Below are 23,672 nucleotides of genomic sequence, written 5' to 3'. Positions count from 1 at the left end.
ATTCAGGGAGTGCTCATGTAAGGAAGCTTCTGTTCTCATTGGTAATATCTATCAAAGCTCATTCAAGTTTGTATTCACTGGATAGAGGTATTGGGACAAGTCTAGTTATCTCACGTTATCATGCATGTTCATTGTGTGGGCTAGAAGTAGACTCCTGAAGGTTACGAACCATGAAGAAGATGGTATATCAAGGACACACTGCTTTCTTGCAGGAGGGTCATGAATAGAGGGAAGGCTTTCTTGGACAATCTCCAGCATGAATGAACGCCCAAAGTTGGTACAAGCAAAAAATGGTCCACATGGAGTCACATCCAAATGGAATGTGACAGTTATCAGTTTTCTACGAGTTTTCATATTGGATCCACTTACAGATCAACCACTTGTTGGATCCCATGCATATTTTCAAGAATCTGGGTAGCTTACTATGGGACCACATCACAGCAAAGAGAGACACTGCAGGGGCACGAATGGATTTGAAGGAGGTAGACAAGATGGAGGCGCTTTGGCTGTAGTCGATTAGATGTAGTCGAGTGCTGATGGTCCCTTGCAGCTACCTTACGCTCCTTGGGTTTTGTCCACTAAATAAGAGCGCCTTGTGAAGAAAATTATCAAGTCTATCCGCACTCCGATAGGTATGATGCGTTCTCTTAGGTCTGTATTTTCTAAAAATGACCAATTATCGGGGCTAAAATCCCATGATTGGCATAAGATATGACAGGTTTGTACTACAAATGGATTGTAAGTGGCCTACCTATTTTACTATTTGGAGTATAGTCATTGTTTGTAATGCTTCTTCATTTTTGGTAGTTTGTACTACCGATCGTGATCCCAGGATGCCTTACTCTAGAAATAGACAAGGCAATTTACATGTTGTCAAATTTAGTGTAATGGATCTCACAAAAGGAGATCAAGACATCCTCTATTGAATCTGCAAGGTGGGGAGCAATAGTGGAGACTGTCTATCTCTTTGAGAAGTATATGCACCAGCATGCTCACTATACAAACCTACCTTCTACTAGTACATCTTGTAGATGAAGTGGAGATGGCTAGACCTATCCATACATGATGGATATTTTTCTTGGAGTGCTTCATGAAAAACTTGAAAGGCTTTGTTCGACAATGAGCTCGACCAAAAGGTAACATGGCTAAAGGTTGGTTGGTGTCTGAGGCGTTAGTGTATATTTCATAGTGGCTACCAGTGGTGGATTTAGACAACAGTATTCTATTGTTGCTAAAGGACGATGATAGATTGATCAGAGACGTGGTGGTTGGAACACTACAAGGAATTGGGCAATTAGCGATGGCGGATATTGGCATCGCTATTGGCGTCGCAACTGGCGTCGCTATTTGCGTCGCATTTGCGACACAAATAGTGACGCAAATAGCGACGCCAATAGCGATGCCGCAGGAAAAAAAACGCGGCCGAGACCAGAGTGCCGTTTTCATTTCTTTTTCTTTGCCTTTTGAGAGCGAGAGCGAGGGAGAGAGCAAAGGCTTTGTGAGAGAAGAAGAGGAAGAGACTTGCTGCTGCCGCTGCCGCCGTCACCACCGCCGTTGTTCGCGAAGGAGAGGAGGAGCCCTCCTTGCAAAGAGAAGCCGCCCACACTCGCCATATCTCATTGGTGAGTCTCCCTCTCTCTTTCTTTTGCTTGTTGAAGGTTTAAATCATTCTCTTTTGCTTGTTTAGGAGAGGAAATGAAAGAGAAGGAGAGGGAGAGGGAGAGAGAGGGAGAGAAAGAGAGGGAGAAAGAGAGGGAGAGGGAGAGAAAGAGAGGGAGAGTGCATTCTCTCTCTCTCTCTCCCTTTTGCTTGTTTAATGTTTAAATTACTTTCTTTTTTGCTTGTTTAGGAGAGGAAACGAGAGAGTAAGAGAGAAAGAGAGGGAGGGGGAGAGGGAGGGGGAGGAAATAAGAGAGGGAGAGAAAGAGAAAGAGAGGGAGAAGGAGGGAGAGTGCATTCTCTCTCTCCCTCTCCCTTTTGCTTGTTTAATGTTTAAATCACTTTATTTTTTGCTTGTTTAGGAGAGGAAATGAGAGAGAAAGAGAGCGAGAGGGAGAGGGAGGGGAAGGAAATGAGAGAGGGATAGAAAGAGAAAGAGAGGGAGAGTGCATTGTATCTCTCCCTCTCCCTTTTGCTTGGAGGATGTTTAAATCACTTTATTTTTTGCTTGTTTAGGAAATGAGAGAGAAAGAGAGATAGAGAGGGAGAGGGAGAAAAAGAGAAAGAGAGGGAGAGGGAGAGGGAGAGGGAGGGGAAGGAAATGAGAGAGGGAGAGAAAGAGAACGAGAGGGAGAGGGAGAGGGAGAGGGTGAGAGAGAGAGTGTGGATTCTCTCTCTCACGACGGGTTTGGTTGTTTGTTGTTTGAATCACTTTCTTTTTTGCTTGTTTAGGAGAGAGGAAGAGGGAGGGGAAGGAAATGAGAGAGTAAGAGAGAAAGAGAGGGAGAGGGAGAAGGAGAGGGAGAGAAAGAGAAAGAGAGGGAGAAGGAGAAGGAGGGAGAGTGCATTCTCTCTCTCCCTCTCCCTTTTGCTTGTTTAATGTTTAAATCACTTTATTTTTTGCTTGTTAAGGAGAGGAAATGAGAGAGAAAGAGAGCGAGAGGGAGAGGGAGGGAAAGGAAATGAGAGAGGGATAGAAAGAGAAAGAGAGGGAGAGTGCATTGTATCTCTCCCTCTCCCTTTTGCTTGGAGGATGTTTAAATCACTTTATTTGTTGCTTGTTTAGGAAATGAGAGAGAAAGAGAGATAGAGAGGGAGAGGGAGAAAAAGAGAAAGAGAGGGAGAGGGAGAGGGAGGGGAAGGAAATGAGAGAGGGAGAGAAAGAGAACGAGAGGGAGAGGGAGAGGGTGAGAAAAAGAGAGAAAGAGAGGGAGAGGGAGAGAGAGGGAGAGAGAGAGAGGGAGAGGGAGGGGAAGGAAATTTAAGATAATAGACTTATTGATAATGGTATGCAATGTGCTTTGCCATGGGCCACGTACATTGGTAACTCTTTAAGATTGCTTAAAAATGGTCAATTCCTTCATGAAGTCCAAGTAGGGGATCTAATTGTGATATGCATAATTCATTGTTTTTGTATTAACTTTAAAGGCATGCCAAATTAGAAATCATGCCAACTAGTCAACAGAAGGACTAAAAGAAAATGATACCCTAGCTAATGGTCATTAAGGTACTTCATCAAAATGAACCCAAAAGTATTGTTATAGAAGAAGAAACCCTTAAATTGAGTATAGGATAATTTCTCTTAGGTCTTATGACTATGAGTAGAATTGATTGAAATAAATTTTATTACTATAGTTATAAAATTTCATAGATGGCGCGCATTAATTTTAAAATGGATTACTTATACTCAAAGCCGAGATATAACAAATAATTATCTACCGGGACAAACAAATCGTTGAGCATGATACAAGGCCGAGATATAACATCGGAAAATCTCTCAACTACTATATACAATGCAAGATTTATGGTCAACTTGCAACTTGACGTACATCTCCATAAAGCTATCCATTTAAGCCTCGTTTGTTGTAATGTAGATAAGATGGCAAACGAAGAAGGTCTTATTGTTCAAGACCACGAGACGTATCTTAATCAGTGTGTCCCATGTCCTTGCTCTCAATACAAGTTGGCAATTAGATGAAAACACCGATTGTCTATAGAACACGTATGACGATTTGGCGAGTTTCAATCTGAGATCATTGATCAGGCGATTGCGGATTTTCAGCAAACAGTAATTTGAAGTTAGCATTTTTCATGCATTGTACTCTCAAGCTAATTGAAAACCATACACAATAAGATTGGGTCTTGTTGGCAAATTTTGTATCTAGGGGGTGATGTCTCGACCCAAGGGGGAGTGCACCCTTTGCGGCCAATTAGAAGAGTTCGTGGATGTGCGATAGATGGATTGCAGGAGCCAATCGACCACTCGCAAGGCCCATCTATACCGTCAATGCCAGAGGAGACAGACAACCTTCCCGACCTGCCTACAATCTTGGAGCCTGAGATGGAGGCAATGATCGATGCATTCTTTCCCATGGATGTTGAGACATCTGACCCGCTTAGAGAGGAAGCATCCATACCATTATATGATGGGTGCCGAGTATCTCGGTTGAAGACATTGCTTGCACTCTTAAGTGTGCAAGCAAAATACAGTTGGAGCGATACGAGTGTGACTGAGTTATTCAGGTACCTTGCACACAGGCTTCATTGATTTCTTTTTTAACAGTATTATTGCAAACATTTGTGTTTTTTCAAGGTGTTTTATGATTTTTTTCAAGTTATTGAAATATCATATATTGCCACCTGCAAATACCATGCCTGAGTCTCGTCATGATGCACGACATGTTTTACGGAAGCTTGGCATGGACTACAATAACATCCATGCATGTATCAACAACTGCATATTGTTTCGAGATGAATACGAGACTATGGAGACATGTCCAAAGTGTGGTGCTCACAGGTATCGACAAGACTTGCAAGGGCAAACCATCCCTCAAAAAGTTCTCAAACACTTTCCGCTCATCCCCCACATAAATCACATGTTTCGCACGTCTGCCATGGCAAGCTTGACAATGTGGCATGTGCAGAATAGGTCCATGGATGGAGTTCAACGAATATCAGCAGATTCACGTGCATGGAGCCACATTGACTCTACCTTCCCAGGCTTTGCGCGAGAGCCAAGGAATCTTCGGCTCGATCTCGCCATGGATGGTGTGAACCCATTCGGTCTGCACTCGACTTCTTACAATGTGTGGCCTATAGTACTTGTCAACTACAACATCCCTCCATGGCTTTCTACGAAGAAAGGACATCTCATCCTTAGCTTGCTTGTCCCGGGCCGCTACAAAGTAAAAAATATGGACGTGTATCTTCGTCCATTAGTCGATGAGCTTAAGATTTTGTGGGAGGAGGGGGTCACAGTGCAAGATATGAGCAAGCACGAAGGTCGGCGGTCAGCCAATATTCGAGCCATTCTCATGTGGATGATGCATGACTTTCCGGGATTGGGAGAGTGCTCAGGTGAGCTGACCATTGTTCTCGCTGGTAATATCTATATTTTATTTCATTCAATCAAGTATTCACTAGGTCGTGGATCGCCTTGCAGGTCTGGTTACCTCAGATTATCATGCATGTCCATTGTGTGGGCCACAGTTAGACTCTTGAAGGTCACAAACCATGAAGAAGATGGCATATCAAGGACACGCCGCTTTCTTGGCAGAGGATCATGAACTCGGGGAAGGTTTTCTTGGACGACCTCCAGTACGTATGAACGCTGCAAGCTGGTACGAGCTGAAAATGGTAAACCCGGAATCACATCCAAATGGAATGCGACGGTTCTCAGTTTTCTACGAGTTGCCATATTGGACCCACTTATAGGTCAACCACTTGTTGGATCCCATGCATATTTTCAAAAATGTGGGCAGCTTGCTATGGGACCACATCACAGGAAAGAGAGACACTATAGGGTCACGAATGGATTTAAAGGAGGTAGGTAAGATGGAGGCACTTTGGCCGCCATCGAGTGCTGAAGGGGGAGTGTAGCTTCCTCGCGCTCCCTGGGTTTTGTCTACCAAAGAAGAGTGCATTGTGAAGCAAGTAATCAAGTCTATCCGCACTCCGACGGGTATGATGCGTTCTCTCAGATCTGCATTTTCTAAAGATGACCAAATGTCTGGGCTAAAATCCCATGATTGGCATAAGATATGTCAGGTTTGTGAACAGAATGGATTTTAATTAGTGTGGACATTTTGAAATTTGAAAAGTGACCATTATTCTTAATGCTTTCTCATTTGTGGCAGTTTGTCCTACCGATCGCGATCGCGGGATGCCTAACTCCAGAAATTCGCGGGGCCATTTACAAGTTGTCGACTTTGGTGCAATGGATCTCACAGAAAGAGATTAAGACATCCTCTATTGAATCCGCAAGGCGGGGAGCAGTTGAGACGGTATGTCTCTTTGAGAAATACCTGCCCACTAGTATGCTCATGATACACGTTCACCTTCTTGTGCATCTTGTGGACGAAGTGGAGACTGCTGGACGTGTCCATACGTGATGGATGTTCTTCCTGGAGCGCTTCATGAAAACCCTGAAAGGCTTTGTGCAACAACGAGCTCGTCCGGAAGGTAGCATGGCGGAAGGTTGGTTGGTGTCAGAGGCGTTAGTGCATATCTCACAATGGCTACCAATGGTGGAACCAGACAATGAAATGCTATGGACGCTGAAGGACGATGATAGGCTGACTGGAGATGTGGTGGTTGGAAATTGGATAGAAAAAAGAATGGATGCCTCAATGGAAGAGAAGGTAGTCGCTTTTGTATGTTGCACCATGCCTCCATGGAGACGCGGCTCGCCAAGTACCAGATTGCAAGGGAAGATCGAGAGGAAGCGCGAGCTGAATTCCGATGCAGTACGCGTCACTGATCGATTCGATATCCCGAAGGCATGGAGGAGATGCCACGGTTTATGTTAACACGATGGTTGCATGGAGCCTTGACCGCAGCATCCAGCGAAGGGACAGAGGTCTCAATGGAGGAGTGGGAGTTCTCAAGGGGATGTAGTCCAAAGGTAATGAGGGGTTTAGAATGTGTCGTATCTAAATTTGCTTGCTACATCTAATTTGATTGTTTAAATGTGCAGTACAAAATATATAGTGCAGCGTGGTCGCGCGGACGGCATTTTCGGGTGGAGCGTATTGACAAAATGCGCTCTACAATGGACTGTGGTGTCATGGCAAGGTTTGAGCAAGAGAGCCGGCGACGAGCAACGGATCTGAACATGGTTGTGGATGTGATGGAGTATTTTGGGAACTTGCAAAGTATTATTATGGTGGATTACCGTAGCTTCTCCATGATACTATTCGATGTGCAGTGGTTCAAAGTGGTACTTGGAGGAGCTGGAGCAACAGTTCGACGAGGTCCATCTGGATTTCTCGAAATAGATTCCAAAAAAAAATGGACGGATTTGCGTGACACCTTTGTGTTGCCGGCCCATTGTGAACAGGTACAAATAGTCATTTGCTTGCTAATTGTAATACGACATGGTTTATGTCACAATGGTTTGAACTCGCTTTGTAAGTGTTTGTGAACAGGTAATCTTCTATCCAAACCCTCGACAACCTCGATGGTGGTATGTTATACCTTCAACTCCTCGAGGTGCGAGAGTATATGATCAAAGCGATGTTCCAGGCATAGATGAAGAAAATATGCAAATAGAGGGATCGATATTATAAGGGGTGGAGGCCACCGCAAGCTTGGAGCCCGCATTGGCTAACAATGATGGAAATACAGAAGTCGTAGAATTTTTTGAGAACGAGGCAGACTCGTTCTTTTGTGGTGACACGTCTATCGACCTTCCAGTGTATGCAGAGTTGTGTCATGAGATTAACATGGGACCATAGAATACTTCATTCTTGGAGAATTGTATTACTCAATTCGTTGTTTAGATCTTCCATAAAGGTAGATAACATATGCATTTTAAGAGGGATTTTTCAAAAATGATTTATATTAATGTGCTTTGTATAGTTTAAATTGATTATTCTAACATCATTTTTTATATGTGCAGGTATCGACATTGTCAGGATGAGTCGAGGGATGAGCGATGAGGAGTTTCAGGACATGATGGCACACATGTCTCCAGATCAGCTCACGAGTTTCAGAGAGATGGCAGATCAGGAGCTGTCTCATTCTTTGTCAGGGCGCTCTGCTAGATCAGCTTCAGCTAGATCAGCTTCGAGCGCGATCAGATGCTTCAGCTTCGAGCAGACGATCTCGACGCTCGCGACTTGGGCCAGAGGGAGGGACTGCAACTACTACAAGAGGATCAGGGGGGTGCTGCTGTGGAGACACGGACGTGGTGTCTCCGTCTCGTCGTTCAGCTGGAGCTGCATCACCTCCAGGATTTGTCACACCTGTGGGGACATCCACTCCAGTTACTCTGGCTTTTGCGCAGCCGTCGGCAGATGGCACGCCTTTTGATGGCACTTCTTTTGGTGGCACCCCTTTGAGTGGCACTCCGAGAGAGGGTACCCCCGTCGGTACACCAGATGTACAGGGGTCTCTTGGATATGCCCAGGAGCGTGGACGGAGATGGGAGAGGGCCCATCTTAGGCAGACTCCTAGGGGTTATGGATACCTAGTGGATAGCAGGTCAGGAGCCATCATCATGAATGATGAGGGGAGGAGGGTGATGGCTCGCATGAGGGAGTTGTGCCAACAAGTTTTTCGGCACAATGTCCTGGATCATTGGAGGAACATACCGGAGGGGAGCAAGGACTACATAGTAGCATCCTTGCACGAGGAGTTCCTGGCGCCAGCCGCGCAGTGGATAGATTCTCTACGGGCTAGATGATGGATTGCATGCGTGCATACATGTCACATAGATGATCCAACGCATGCAAGGCAATCAAGAGTGGAGCTCCAAAGCCCGAGTGGTTCGATGCAAACGACTGGCACCGACTAAGGGAGGAGGCTACAAATTTGCCAGGACATTGGAGTCAGCAGCGGGAGGCGGCGAGGACACGAATCGAGGCCGGATTGGTGCATCATCTTGGGAGTGGCGGCCACAGGACATATTTGGAGGACTTTGTAAGTTTCTCTTTTGTTTTACTTATTTGTTTTTTTGAGATATTCTTTGTACTGACAATCATGTTTCTAACAATTAGCATTTTGTTTTCTTTGCAGCACTCCGTTACAAATCGCAATCCACAAGGCCTTGAGACTCGATATGCAGAGAGGCATGGTTTCAGGGCATTGATCGACCGATTGTATAGACGCGGCGGCCCTGTAAGTCACTCATCTTTCTTGTCCGTAGTTACCATGAGATATTTGAATGCATTATTGTATGGTGGATTGATATATTGTTTCTTTTTCTGCAGAATCCGTTTGATGCTCTTTTGTAGCGGACGAGCTTTCGGGGGAGATGATTTGTAGCTCGCCCTTGGATCCTTAGAGCTCACATACCTTTAGTTTTTAGTCACCCGATCTATGTAGACATTTTCTATGTATTAGTGATATCGTTTCATGATTGTACCAATCGCATTTTATGCGATCATGTATTTATTTCATGTATCAGTTTTATGATTTCAGTATACATTCTTTTTGTTTACAAACGCTTTGTATGCATCAGTGCAGAAACTATTTTGTATGGCTCTCATACAGCACATAGTGCTATATGTGGCAGGGCAGCTTGCTGCCCTGCCACAAAAAAAAAATTCTCTGTTACCATCGCTATTTGCGTCGCAAATTTACTTCACGCGTCGCTATTGGCGTCGCTATGAGCGTCGCAAATTCTCTGCAACCCTCGCTATATGCGTCGCTATATGCGACGCATATAGCGACAATTCTATGACATCGTCAATAACGACGCTTTTTGCGATGACGGGGGCAAATTTTGTTGTTTGTATTTTCGTCGCTTTAAACGTCGCTATAAGGTCTATATCTTGTAGTGGAAATGGGGTGGAAAAAAGAATGGATGCTATAATGAAGGGGAAAGTGAATCGTTTTTGTATGTTGCACCATGCCTCCATGGAGACATGGCTCAATGGGTACGAGCAAGCCAGGAAAGATCGGGAAAAAGAGCGATATGAATTTTGATGTAGTACGTGCCATCGATTGATTTAATATCCAGAGGGCATGGAGAAGATGCCATAGTTTATGTCAATGCGATAGTTGCATGGAGCATTGATTGCAACGTCCTGTGAAGGTGTGGAGATCTCAATTAAGGACTGGGGATTCTCGAGGGGATATAGTCCAAAGGCGACGATGTGTTTAGTGTTTGTCATATCTAGATTTTATATGCAACAACTAATTGACTACTTCAATGTGTAGTAAAAAATACATAGTGCGGCATGGTCGTGCAAACGGTATTTGCGCTTGGAGCGTATCAACAAAATGTGCTCCACAATAGATTGTGGTATCATGGCAAAATTGGAGCAAGAGAGTGGACAACGAGCAATGGATCCAAACACCGTTATAGATGAGATGGAGTATTTTGGAAACTTGCAAAGTATTATCACAATGGATTACCGTAGCTTCTCCATGATCCTTTGATGTGCAGTGGTACAAAGTGGTACTTGAAGGAGCTGGGGCAATAGTTCGACGAAGTCCATCTAGATTTTTCGAAATAGATTTCGAAAAAATATGGACGGATTTGCACCACACGTTTGTATTGTCAGCCCATTGTGAAGAGGTGCATGAACTCATGTTTTTTTTAATTTTCTTACGATATGGTACATGTCACAAAAGTTAAATCCCTCTTGTACATGATTTTGAACAGGTAATTTTCTATCCAAACCCCCACAACCTTGATGGTGGTATGTTGTACCTTCAACTCCCCGAAGTGCGAGAGTATATGATCAAAGCAATGTTCCTAGCATAGATGAGGACAATATGCAAATAGAGGGATCGATATTGCAAGGAGTGGTGGCCACCGAAATCTTGGAGCATGTAGAGGAGCTAGAATCAGGTAACAATGATGGAAATACACGAGTCCAAGAATTCATCCTTTTATGGTGATCTGTCTATCGACCTTCCAATGTATGCAGAATTGTGTCATGAGATTGGCATGGGACCATAGGGTACTTTATACTTGGAGCATCTACCTACTCAATTCCTTGATGAATCACTTATAAGAGAACATAAGATATGTGTTTTAAGTAAGATCATTTTTTGAAGATTTATATTACCATGCTTTGCTTGATTTATATTGATTATGCAAAGATCAATTTTGGTCTATGCAGGTGACCTTTGTGGATATTTGGATCTGCACGATGAGTCGAGGGATGAGCGACAAGGAGCTATAGGACATATTCACATGTATGTCTCTAAATCAGATGGCTCAATTTAGAGATATGGCAGACCAGGACTTGTCTCGAATACCATTAGGCTATTTTTGTTAGATCTACTTTGGTGCACTCTGATACTTCAGTTTCCAGTAGACGAGGATGATGCTCCAGAATTGGGCCAGATGGAGGGAGTTGTTTTGGGGGATGTTACGGAGACATGGATGCAATGAGCCTGCAGTCGACTCGGGATACATATACTACTCCTTGTTCTCGTTCAAGCTCAAGAGAGCGTGGCTCAGGTGGTTATTGTGGAGGTACTGATGTAGTGTCTCTATCTTGTAGTTCTGTTGGAGCTACATTACCTATGGGATTTGTTACACCTATGGGGACGTCTGCTCCAGCCAATCCAACTTTTGCTCACTCATCCATAGGTGGCACCCATATGGGTTCTACTCGGAGAGATACTACCCCTGTAGGTACACCAAATGTACACGGGTCTCCTAGATATGCTTAGGAGCGTGGTCACAAGTGGGAGAGAACACATCTTAGGTATATCCCAGAGGGATATGGATACCTTGTAGGTGATAGGATAGGAGCCATCATCATGAATGATGAGGGGAGGAGGGTGATGGATCGTATGAGAGAATTGTGCCAACAAGTTTTTCGGCACATCTTAGATCATTGGAAGAACACATCAGAGGGGAGCAAGGACTACATAGTAGCATCCTTTCATGAGGAGTTTCTAGTATTCGCCATAGTAGATGGGTTTTCCACAGGCTAGATGATGGAGTGCATGCGTACGTACATGTCATAGAGAAGATTGAATGCACAAAAGGAACTTAAGAGTGGGGCCTCAAAGCCTAAGTGACTAGATGATATGACTGGCACTAACTCAAGGAGGAGGCTATAGATTCTCCAGGGCGTTGGAGACAGTAGCGCGAGATGATGAGGGCACGACTGGAGGCAAGAGTGGTCCATCATCTTAGGAGTGGCGGCCACAGGACTTATCTGAAGGACTTTATAAGTTTTTTCTTTGTTCTGCTTGCTTATTTTTTTGCAATATCCCTTGTACTAACAATCATGTTTCTAACAGTTGTATTTTGTTTTCTTTATAGTACTCCATTACAAACCACGATCCTATCGGCCTAGAGACTCGATATGTAGAGAGACACGGTCTCATTGCATTGATTGACCAATTGTATGGATGCAGCGGCTCAGTAAGTCACTCATATTTCTTGTTTGTAGTTACTAATATTAATTAAAATGCATTATTATATGGTGGACTAATGTGTAGTTGTTTCTTTTTTTACAGAGTCCATTCAATGCTCCTTTCTAGCGGGATGAGCTTTTGGATGGCAAGGATCTATAGCTTGCCCTTAGATCTGTAGTGACAGATGATTCTTTATGTCGAGAAGTGCTTAAAAATAGCCAAAAATCACGAATATCAAGGGAAAAATAGACTTTGTTGAAGGCAACGGTGGCAATCTTTACGATTTTAAGCGGCAAGTCCCTAAAGCGCTAGTACTTATTTTCATGGAAATTAAACGATGGCGGATGGCCGAGCTAGAGTTTTCCTAGATGTAAAATGGCGTCAAGAATCCAACGCAAGTCTCAGATCTCCATTCCGAGGTCGTTTGATTTCCCATTTAATCCCTACAAGGTTTAAAGTTGTGAAGCAGCTATTGGATCTAGAAGTCGGGAAGAGCATGACAGGGCCCAACTTTGTAGATTTCGATGCCACGGAACCACCCGTCCAGATGAATCTCGCATCCGATGTCGTTTGCCCACTCAAAACTAAAAAAACCACTTACCGAAAGTGTGAATGCAAAATGCATGAACTAGATATTTGGGGTGTTTAGCCTTAGAGCAAAAATGCGATATGAAACATTGAGGGGAGGGGGGGGGGATCATGATTTTCTGATCAGGAGAATGGAGAGGAATGCTCCTGGGCCTGGAATGCTTCTAACCTTCCCCCTCCATCACCACAAATGGATCGAGGAATGATGCACTGAGTGAAAAGATCAAAAACCAATCTTTCTCTCTCCTCCCTCTCTCTCCTACATAGAGGCAATTCGTATGCAAGAAAACAAGAAGGAGAGGGGCTGAAGGATGCTTGTCTGGCTGTGATCGGATTGCTTCAAGATGAAGTGGAGGCTAAAGAAAGAGGTTCATCAGTAAAGAATAGTTGCTAATTGGTCTATGCGCTACTCAAAATAATCATCAAAAAACCTGCAACACGCAAGACACGCGGTATGCTTCAATTTTACAAAGAAATTTGATTGTTTTTGTTGTTTCATGGTCCAAATGTTGTTCATATGTAATGAAATTTTGTTTGAACCTTGTTAATATCATGATTGAGGGCTGTAACTACAGAAATACAGAACCCATAATGATTTAAAGCCATTATTAATTCTTTAAAACCCACAAAATGTCATTTTCAATGGAAATTAGTGATCTTTTTCGATTTTGAGTTGGAGAAAAGACATGGAAATGGAATAAAATCAGAGAAAATGTTAAGTTTCAGTCAAAAAATTAAGACAATACAAATAAATCAGAAAATATCTATTTTTCATGAATAATAAATAGAGAAAAATAGCAAAAAATGAAGAAAATTGGAGTTTTTGCTCTTAAAAAATGTGAAAAAATAAGATTTATGTGCATGAATGTTTGGAAAGGTTAAAGCATGAGGTCAAGCCTCATTTTGGCCTTGTCCTTTGTGTTATAGTCTGTGTTTATTGCTTTTTACATACAAAAATAATACAAAACAACCATTTACACCTATGCACCACAGCAACACTTAAACGATTGGGGGGGGGGGGGGGGATGAAGTTTGTGCGACGATCTAATTGTTGAAAAGATACAAATTCTGATTTCCTTCTCTGTGAATAGCATTTTGGGATCTTTTCATAATTAAATATAGGTGATTAGTAGTACAGAAGTTCTGGTGCTAGTCTCTATAGAAGCAGCGCAGCACGTAAGGATTAGTTAAAATTCATAAAAGAGTTGTTTTTCGCACCTCACATGGCTGGTTTTTAATCATAAAATGGTTGTGCATAATCATCATACACCTTGCATCGAGCATGCCATGGAATGTCTCTTGGAATGCATTGCACTGTTTGATTCGAGCACCCATCGAGAGGATTGGAAACCCAAGTTGTAGGTTTAGATGCGTGCTCCTATTGGAGAAAGTTTTATGAGGCAAATCCAAATCTCCTGGAACGCTGAATTATGAAATAGTGAAGTTTGTGTGAATGTTATATGTTTTAGCGACACATCTTGGGGCCTATCCCTGAGGTGTAGGAGAGTCACAATGGAGCCGCGGCAATCCATCGAGAGGTGCTTTCCTATGTGTGTATTGTGAGACATTATGCCTATATGTTATGGGATCTCCCTCTGAGGAGAAGGGAAGGTGAATGTTGGACTACATATTCGATACAAACGCAAAATGGTCATAAGCATTTAGTGCAAAGCGAGTTTTAGATGCTCCTGGCCCGCGAGGTCGTATGGTGGGGTTGTCTGTCGTATGCATGAGGTGCAACTAGTGCCATAGCCAGTGCCGGCCTATTTTAGGTCCCATCAGTAGTGTGTTTGTTTGCCGAGAGCCGCCAAAAAGTGCTGGCTTTCGAATCTAGGGTTTTTAGGGACCAAATAGTTGGTTTATGTCCTCTAACAAGGACCATCAAGCTGAAATACAAAAAGTAGAATGTGCTGAGAGGGATAGAGACGATTGGAGATTGTAAGATGCTATTCTCCTCAAAGGAGCAACCCGTTATGCATAAGTGGGAGTGGTTCTAGTGACCTAGGTGTTACGAGTAGCTCTTTGAGTGCAAGTGGAAGTCTTGGTACTTCCCTATTTCCAGTTAATCAACCCACAACAAGTGGGGGTGTAGTGTTTCCTACATAAACTCCTATTGTCAATCCGGTTGTAGCCATGGCACAACCTATCACAATTCCAGCAGGGTACACCGGATTTACCGGCATTAGGGACACTGTTGCCCATTTTCCATGGGTTAGTAGAAGAAGATTGAGAACTTCACATTAAGGAGTTTCAAACGCTCATGTTCAACTATCGAATCCAAGAGGAAGGACACCTAATGATGTTCTTCAACATGACGTTAAAAGGAAGAGTGGCAGTGTGGTATCACGGTCTAGAAGTCGAAACCATAACTAGCAATGCCCAATTCTTTACAGCTTTCCGTAGAGAGTTTGCCCTTGAGAAGGGTGGACAATATTGGTTGTGTGTTTTGAACATAATACGCCAAGAGCCAAATGAGAATGTCTAGGCATATGCTAAGACACTAAAGCAAGGTCTTCGCAAACTTAACGCTTATATTCCCATTCTAGCGGCTGCGCAGTTGTAATATTTCCTACATGGATTGGATTTTAATATCCAAGTGCAGCTGAGTAGTATTGCTTTGGACAATATTGACACTGCCATTACCCAAGCAGCAGGAGTAGAGTCACGCTTGCAAGCGGCTTATGTAGCAAGAATAAATTGGAATGGTAATAATTTGGCCTTGACCAATGGAAATCAAGGGGACCCCATGTTAAATATGAGTGATAGAGGGAGTATAGCAGGCGGCCTCACTAAATAGTGGTGGAAACCAAACAATGATCTCTAATGTTGTTCTAGTTGGTTAGCAGTTAATTCCTAATCAAGTGGTTAGGCCCATGGGGCGACACACTGACGATTGCAGCTATGAGTCAAGTGCTTCTAATGTCCTTAGTGAAGTTAAGAACATGATGAAGCACTACACCGATATGATCTCTGAATAGTATCGGCAGATAGCTATGGATGTCAATTTTCTTAAGAAGCAATAGAATTTGATATGGAGTCGACACCCTGAAGAGGGTGGCCTATCAAGATTCAGTTGTAAGTGGTGTGGGGGCCAACATTTTTCTAGGAATTTCCCGAATGTCAAATGTGATATTTATGGGAAGTTTGGCCACTTAGTCACTACCTGTTGGAGTAAGATCATTTCTCTCCAACAAGGGAGTAAAAAACCAGGTCTAGTTAACCATCGCTCACAAGGGAATAATCTCTAGTAAGACGATGGACCAAGGCAAATACTGCAAAGAGGAAAGGCTATTGTAGAGGAGTTACGTCATGGCAATGGAGTCAGCCTTATTGAAACTGTACGTGTCAATGATGCTGAAACTTCTAATCTACGAGCCGTAACCAGAGGTCAAAAGATTAAAGAGGGTGACAAAGGAATGGTAAAACTTGTCGAGGGAAGCCCTAAGCAAGATGCTAGGGAAAAGCGAGTTCTGAATCCTGATATGGAAGGTGGACCATTAAGACATGTTGCTAGTAAAGTCAATCCCGAGGAGGATAAAGGATTGCCAAGAAAGAAGGCAAAGGCTAAAAAAGAGGCAGCAAAGCCGATGGAAAGACCTAAGGAGAGAATGGTTTGGCGCGAGAAGAGAACTTTGGCTAATTACCACGACTTTGATCTAGCAAGTTCCCTTTGCGAAGTCAAACCAAACGTGAATCTCTTGCAATTGATTAAACTTTCGCCAGGAGTATGCAAGGAATTCAAGAAAATCCTGCATATAGGGTATATAGTAGAACCTTTGGGCATAGCTAGAGTGGGGGAAGATTGGTTCAATCATGCTGAAAAGCATTGCCCTAGGGTTCCAGCATATGTGGATGGAATATTAGTGGAGCACGCTATCATGGATACTGGATCCTCCGTCAATATCAGAAGCTCAGACTTGATGGAGAGGTTAGGTCTAGAGATCCAAAAAGACAGCCCCACACTTCTTAGGATGGCTGATGATAGTCTAAGACAACCAGAAGGTTGCATTACTAAGGTCCACATTACAGTTGTGAGCGTGCAATGCTATCTGGACTTTAGGGTGATAAGGTTTGCAGGACGTCCTAGCCATCAAGTTTTGCTAGACAGGCCATGGATTCTACAGACAGACTATCAAGTCAATATACCCGCTGGTCGAGTGATTCTAGGTCAAGGTGCCCATCGTGTAATAGTGGATGCTTACCCTGAGTCCCCTCAGAGTGAGAGAGCTCCACTATCCTCCATTGAACTAGAAACAGTAGATGATCTATCTAGTAGTGAGACGTAATCGAGCGATGGATTTAAGGAAGGGTCCACTACAGAGGATATTTATCAAAGATAACCTTGAATGAGCCGAGAGAGCCTCATGATCGAATAAGAGACGCAGACATTATTGAGCTGGATCTTGGTACGCTAAATGATTTGTAGCCAATTAAATTAGGGTCCATGCTCACTTTCGAAGAAAGTGAGGATTATGTGTCCTTAATTTAAGAGTTCCGCAATATCTTTGCTTGGAGCTATGATGAACTTTAAGGTATTCCTCCCAGTCTAGTTGTGCATACTATTCCTGTAAAGGAAGGTACTTGCCCTGTACGTCAGAAAGTAAGGTGTATGCCTTTTGAATTAAGGGACGGGTTGTACGAGGAACTACAGAAGTTGCGAAAAGCGGGTTTGATCTTCCTTGTTCAACATACTGAATGGTGCTCACCAGTTGTGATCAGGAAGAAGAAGAATAATCAAATCCGTCTTTGTGTAGATTTTAGAGAGTTGAATAAGTAGACTATTAAATATTACTACCCATTGCCGTTTATTGACCAAATTTTGGATCAACTAGCGGGTAGGGAAATCTATGCATTTATGGACTGCTTTGCAAGTTATAACCAAATGGCAATTGCTGAGCAAGACAAGCTAAAAACGACGTTTATTATAGTGTCAGAGGTTTATCAATGCCTTGGCAGAAAGAACATTGCCATTGACCAACCTATTGTCCTTTACTTGTCAGTTTTCATGGAGCGATGCTTGCAAAGTATCTTTTGACGATGTGAAGCAGAAGCTTACCAAAGCACCCGTTTTAAAAGCACAAAAAAGGGGCGAAATATTCTATATATTTTCAGCAGCAACCATGTATAGTGTCAGCTGGTGTTTAGCTCAAGTTTGGGAGGAAAAGTGGTATCATCTGATAGCTTTTGCTAGTCGGAAGCTAGGCATCTAAAAAATTAACTACACCTATATGGAGAAGTTGTGCCTTGCGATGGTATTTGCGACCAAGAAGTTCAAGCACTACATTCTTTATGAGAGGGTGGTTTTTTATACGAAGGCGAAAGGGCTTCAATTGTTGTTGAATAAGTTATTGTTGAGATATCGAGCTCCACTCGTGATATGCCAGGGTGACCGTTGTGCATTTATATCACCGACTTGTCAGTTGTAGATGCGGTTGGTACACCGCCCATGAATAATAGCTAGATGACAGTTATCCTTATCTATCTAGTTCGTGGCTCAGTTAGTATGCCACCTTAGTTAGTTGTCTTTGGTTTGAGACCCATATATAGGGTTCCTCTATTTCTTTGTATGAGAGTTCTTTTTGGCTTACACAACTAAGAAGAGAAAAACTGTTTTCAGCCTCCACCTCTGTGTGTATTCTCCTTTTGTGCAAGCAAGAAAGCTACAAGTGAGACTCCTTCCTTCTCTCCCACAATCTTGACATGGTATCAGAGCCTTGTTCGTGGTAAGGAGCTCAAGAAAGCAAGCCAAGCTCGCAGTGTTCTGGTAAGAGGAGCAGTGTTGCTTTCATTTTCTGTTTTGGGAGCAGATCTCTGCAGGTAGCACAGTCGAAAATTGCAAGAGTGCATTGTCTAGCCCCTAGAGACCTTGTTTGTTTTATTTGAGGCCATTTCGGGGTCTGTTTTGGAGGCGGAAGCTTTTTGCACGCACTCAGGAAAAGGCCCTGTTTTATGTTGTGCAACCACTGTTCTATAGGTCGGTGAAAAGTTACCACATAAATTGCATCGTATGCTTGTGTGCAGAGACATTGGGAGTTACAGAATCATCCTTGGTTCCTGTATATGCAAAATCGTCACTAGGAAGTGACTGTGTGGTCAAATACCACTTTCGCCATGTTTGCACATTTGCCCTTGTAAGGCTGAAGCTATGTTCTCTACAGTGACATAATTTTTTGCACTATTCTGTAATGGCATCTGATTCTCTTTCACAGATTGTAACTAAAAAGCTTGACAAGAACAACTTCCAAGCATGGAAGTCTAGAATGATGAATTTCCTTATGGGAAAAGGATATTGGGAATTTGTTGCAGGAAATGAAGAAGAACCAGTTCTTCTTGATGTTCCCAATCAACAGAAAATGCAGGCATTCAAAGCATGGCATGAGAGAGCCAGGAAAGTTATGTACTGGCTGTCTATCGGTATTTGAGACTCTATGATTGTGCATATTCAGGATGCAAGTACGCCAAAGGAGGCATGGGATACTTTGTCAAAAATGTATAGCACAAATACACAAGCCAGGAAAATGCAGCTCAAGCAAGAGTTGCATAATGTGCAAAGAGAAAGTATGAGCATCAATGACTACCACATGAAGGTGAAGAAGATTGCAGATGCACTTGCTTCCATTGGGTCGCCAGTGGAAGATGATGATTTAGTTTCTGTGACCTTGAATGGTCTAGGAAAGGATTATGCATAGTTTCGGACATCCATTTCAGTTCGTGAAAGATTTCCTGATTTTGAGGAGTTGATTGCTCTTCTAATTTCTGAGGAGCAGAGAAATGGTGGTGCATCTTCTTCAGGAGGAACTTCAAAGGAAGCTGTCTTCTACTCAAATGCTGGAAGAGGTAGAGGCAGAGGTAGAGGAGGCCGATTTGGAGGCCGTGGTAGAAATCAGAATATGCAGCAAACTCAAGAAAGCCAGTCCTATGGAGGAGGACGTGGTAACTCTAGAGGCAGGGGGAGCCAAAGAGGTCGTGGTGGATGGCAAAGAGGCCAAAATGCAAACAGTAATGTTGAATGCTACTACTGTGGTAAAATGGGTCATATGGCTAAAGACTGCTATAAAAATCAGAATGACATCATGAATGGAAAACTGTAACAAGGGAATTATGCATCTTCTAGTAGATAGGGTGATGACAGAAATGAGCATTTGTTTATGGTGCAGCACATGAATAATTCTGTGACAAGTGTAGAAGAAAGCAACGATGTATGGTATGTTGACTCAGGTGCATCAAACCACATGACAGGTCATGCAAAATGGATGGAGGATGCAAGGAAAATGGAAAAACCAGGATTTGTGGAGACTGGTGATGATACTGCACATCCTATTGTGCAGATTGGAAAAATTCATTTGTCTATGCAGGATGGGAAAAAGAAATACCTATCCGATGTATTTCATGTCCCGAATATCACCAAGAATCTGGTTTCTGTTGGTCAAATGGTTGAGCAGGGCTTGCAGGTCAGATTTAATCCTCATGGATGCTTTGTTGAGGATATGAAAAATAAAGGTCACTTGATAGCAAAAGGAAAGAAGAAGGGCAGAATGTTTACATTGGATGCAGACATGTCTGAATTGAGTGTAGCAATGTTTGCACATGGGACCGGTGTAGTTGCAGATATTGATATCTGGCATAAACGCATTGGTCATGTTAATATACAACGACTTAAATCAATGGAGGCCCAAAATATTGTTGTAGGATTGCCTAAATTCAAGGTTTCAGAAATGCATAAGGTATGTGAAGCCTGCCAATTTGGAAAACATGCAAGGAAACCATTTCCTAGACATGTTCAAGAGAGTGAGAAGCCATTGGAATTAATCCACTCTGATGTGTGGACTACTAAAGCTGCATCTCTTGGAGGCTATCATTATTTTATCACTTTTATTGATGACTATAGCAGAAAAGTTTGGGTGTATTTTATGAAAAAGAAAAGTGAAGTTTTTGGGCATTTCAAAACTCTTAAAGCTATGGCTGAAAAAGAAACATGCATGTAAATAAAATGCCTAAGGTCAGATGGAGGGGGAGAGTACCTCTCAAATGAGTTTGCAAGGTTCTTGCAGGAGCATGGCATAAAGCAGCTTTATTCATGTAGTCATACCCCACAACAAAATGGAATTGCAGAAAGGAAAAACAGGCATATTGGAGAGGTATCTCGTGCCATGCTCAATGAAAAAGACATGCCAGATTTTTACTGGGCTGAAGCAGTTGCTACAGCAGTCTACATAATGAACAGGACGCCCACTGCAGCAATACATGGGATGACTCCAGAGGAGAGGTATACTGGTAGGAAACCAGATATTTCTCATTTGAAAATTTTTGGTTGCATTGCCTATGTACATGTGCCAGATGAGTTGAGATCCAAGTTGGATCCAAAAGCTGAGAAGTGCATCTTTATTGGTTACTCTCTGCAGCAAAAAGGGTATAGATGCTATAACCCTTCTACTCGTAAGTTTACAGTGAGCAAAGATGTTGTTTTTGATGAGATGAGTAGCTAGTATAAACCAGTAAATGTGATTGATGATGTAGATGCACAAAATGGTAATGCTGCACAGAATTCACAGCAGCAGTCACAAAATATTAGTGGACCTGGAGCGTCCTCTAGCAGTGGTTCACATTCTTCGCCATGGACAGGCAGATTGAGATCAGGAGAATCTTCTCAAAGCAATGCAGATAGTGGTATCCAGGTATCACGAAAAGGAAAAGAGAAGGTTGATCAGCCCATGTTTGATGTGAATGCAGGTCATTCTTATGTGGATGGTGAATCCAGTGGCTCAGAACAGAGCATTGATGATGAGTTGGGTATTCCTTCTATTGTTACACCTGGAGTAAGGAAGACCAGGGATGTTTTGAGAGAACCTGGGAGTGAACCTACTTTGCGCAGGTCTACCAGAGCTAGGTATCCTGTGGATAGGCTGAAATATGATGGATTTACAGCCATTCACTATGCATATATGGTCAAAGTGATACAGGAACCAGAACCCACTTCTTTTGAGCAAGCCATGGGAAAAGAAAAATGGGAGAAAGCCATGGATGAAGAAATGGATGCCTTGGAAGCAAATGCTACATGGGAGTTAGTACCTTTGCCTAAATGTAAGAATGCAATTGGCTATAAGTGGGTTTATAAGGTGAAGCACAATGCAGATGGTTCTATGAACGGATACAAGGCAAGATTAGTAGTCAAGGGGTATGCACAAACATATGGCATTGATTATGAAGAAACATTCAGTCCGGTTGCAAGGATGGCAATGGTAAGAGCAATCATTGCTATGGCTGCATCAAAGGAATGGTCTTTACATCAGATGGATATAAAGAATACCTTCTTGCATGGTGATTTGCAAGAAGAGGTATATATGGAGCAACCACCAAGTTATGTGCATGCTGTTCATCCTGAGTTTGTTTGCAGGTTGAAGAAAGCCTTGTATGGCTTGAAGCAAGCACCTAGAGCATGGTCTGACAAGATAGGACAGTATCTTGTCACTATTGGCTTTCAGATTTCCAAGGCAGATTTCTCACTTTATGTGAGAAAAACAGAGAAAGGTATTATGCTACTTGTCATTTATGTTGATGATTTGATTATGACAGGTGACAGTGATGAAGATATCCTTCATGTGAAAATGCTATTGAAGCAGAAGTTTGAGATGAAGGATTTGGGAGAGCTGCATTATTTCTTGGGCATTGAGGTGATTAGATCACCAAGTGGGATACAGCTCTTGTAGAGGCAGTATGGATTGGACATGCTGTCCAAATATGGGATGACAGGTTGTAAGCCTATTTCAGTTCCTTTGGAGCAGAATGTGAAGCTAAGTGCAGATGCAGGTGAGCTTCTGGAAGACCCTACTATGTACAGATGCATAGTAGGAAGTTTGATTTATATGACTATTACCAGGCCAGATTTGAGCTATGCTGTTGGATTGGTAAGTCAGTTTATGCAGGCTCCAAGGAAACCGCATTTGGATGCGGCTAGACGCATACTCAGGTATGTGAAGTCCACATTGCAGTATGGACTATTTTATGAGACTGGGGTTCAAATACAGCTGCATGGATACACTGATGCTGATTGGGCTGGTAGTATTTCTGATAAACGATCTACCAGTGGATATGTGTTCTCTTTTGGGAGTGCTGCAGTCACTTGGAACAACAAGAAATAGCCTAAAATTGCCTTGTCGAGCATAGAGGCCGAGTACAGGGGTGCAGCAATGGCTACATGTGAGGTAGCTTGGTTGCATAAGCTACTTTATGATATGCATCAGCCTATAGATGGGCCAGTTGTCATTTATTGTGATAGCATGAGCAGTATATACTTGGCAAATAACCGAGTCTATCATGCTAGAACAAAGCACATTGAGGTGCATTATCACTATGTGCGAGAGAGGGTTTTACTAGGTCTTATTGATCTAGTTTATGTCAACACAGAGGATTAGGTAGCTGACATATTTATGAAGGCATTGGGCGCAGAGAAGTTGCGCAAGTTTAGAGACCTGCTTGGTGTGCAGGAATTGGGATTCAGCTCGAGGGGGAGTGTTGAGATATCGAGCTCCACTCGTGATATGCCAGGGTGACCGTTGTGCATTTATGTCACACCACCCATGAATAATAGCTAGATGACAGCTATCCTTATCTACTCTAGTTTATGGCTCAGTTAGTATGCCACCTTAGTTAGTTGTCTTTGGTTTGAGACCCATATATAGGGTTCCTCTATTTCTTTGTATGAGAGTTCTTTTTGGCTTACACAACTAAGAAGAGAAAATTTGTTTTCAGCCTCCACCTCTGTGTGTATTCCCCCATTGTGCAAGCAAGAAAGCTACAAGTGAGATTCCTTCCTTCTCTCCCACAATCTTGACAGTTACAGCCGCCTGACCATTTATTAGCAAAGTGGTTAATCACTTTGCAGGAATTTGATTATGAGATTAATAGCAAACCACCGAAGCTTCAGGGCATTGTAGAGTGTCCTGTGGATTTCGAAGAGCCAAAGGAAGTCGTGGTTGAAGGAAGTGACATGGAGGCTTTATTCAAGATTGATATGACATCTATTCCCTCTTGGTATGCTGCTATAATGCACTATCTTTCTATGGAAGAGACAAGAGTTGCTTTATCAATCGGAGAAG

This window comes from Lygodium microphyllum, chromosome 6, assembly GCF_053477565.2.
Source record: "Lygodium microphyllum isolate KBCC chromosome 6, Lygodium_microphyllum_v1.1.10, whole genome shotgun sequence".
Lineage (NCBI taxonomy): Eukaryota > Viridiplantae > Streptophyta > Polypodiopsida > Schizaeales > Lygodiaceae > Lygodium > Lygodium microphyllum.
This window is presented reverse-complemented; position numbering follows the sequence as displayed.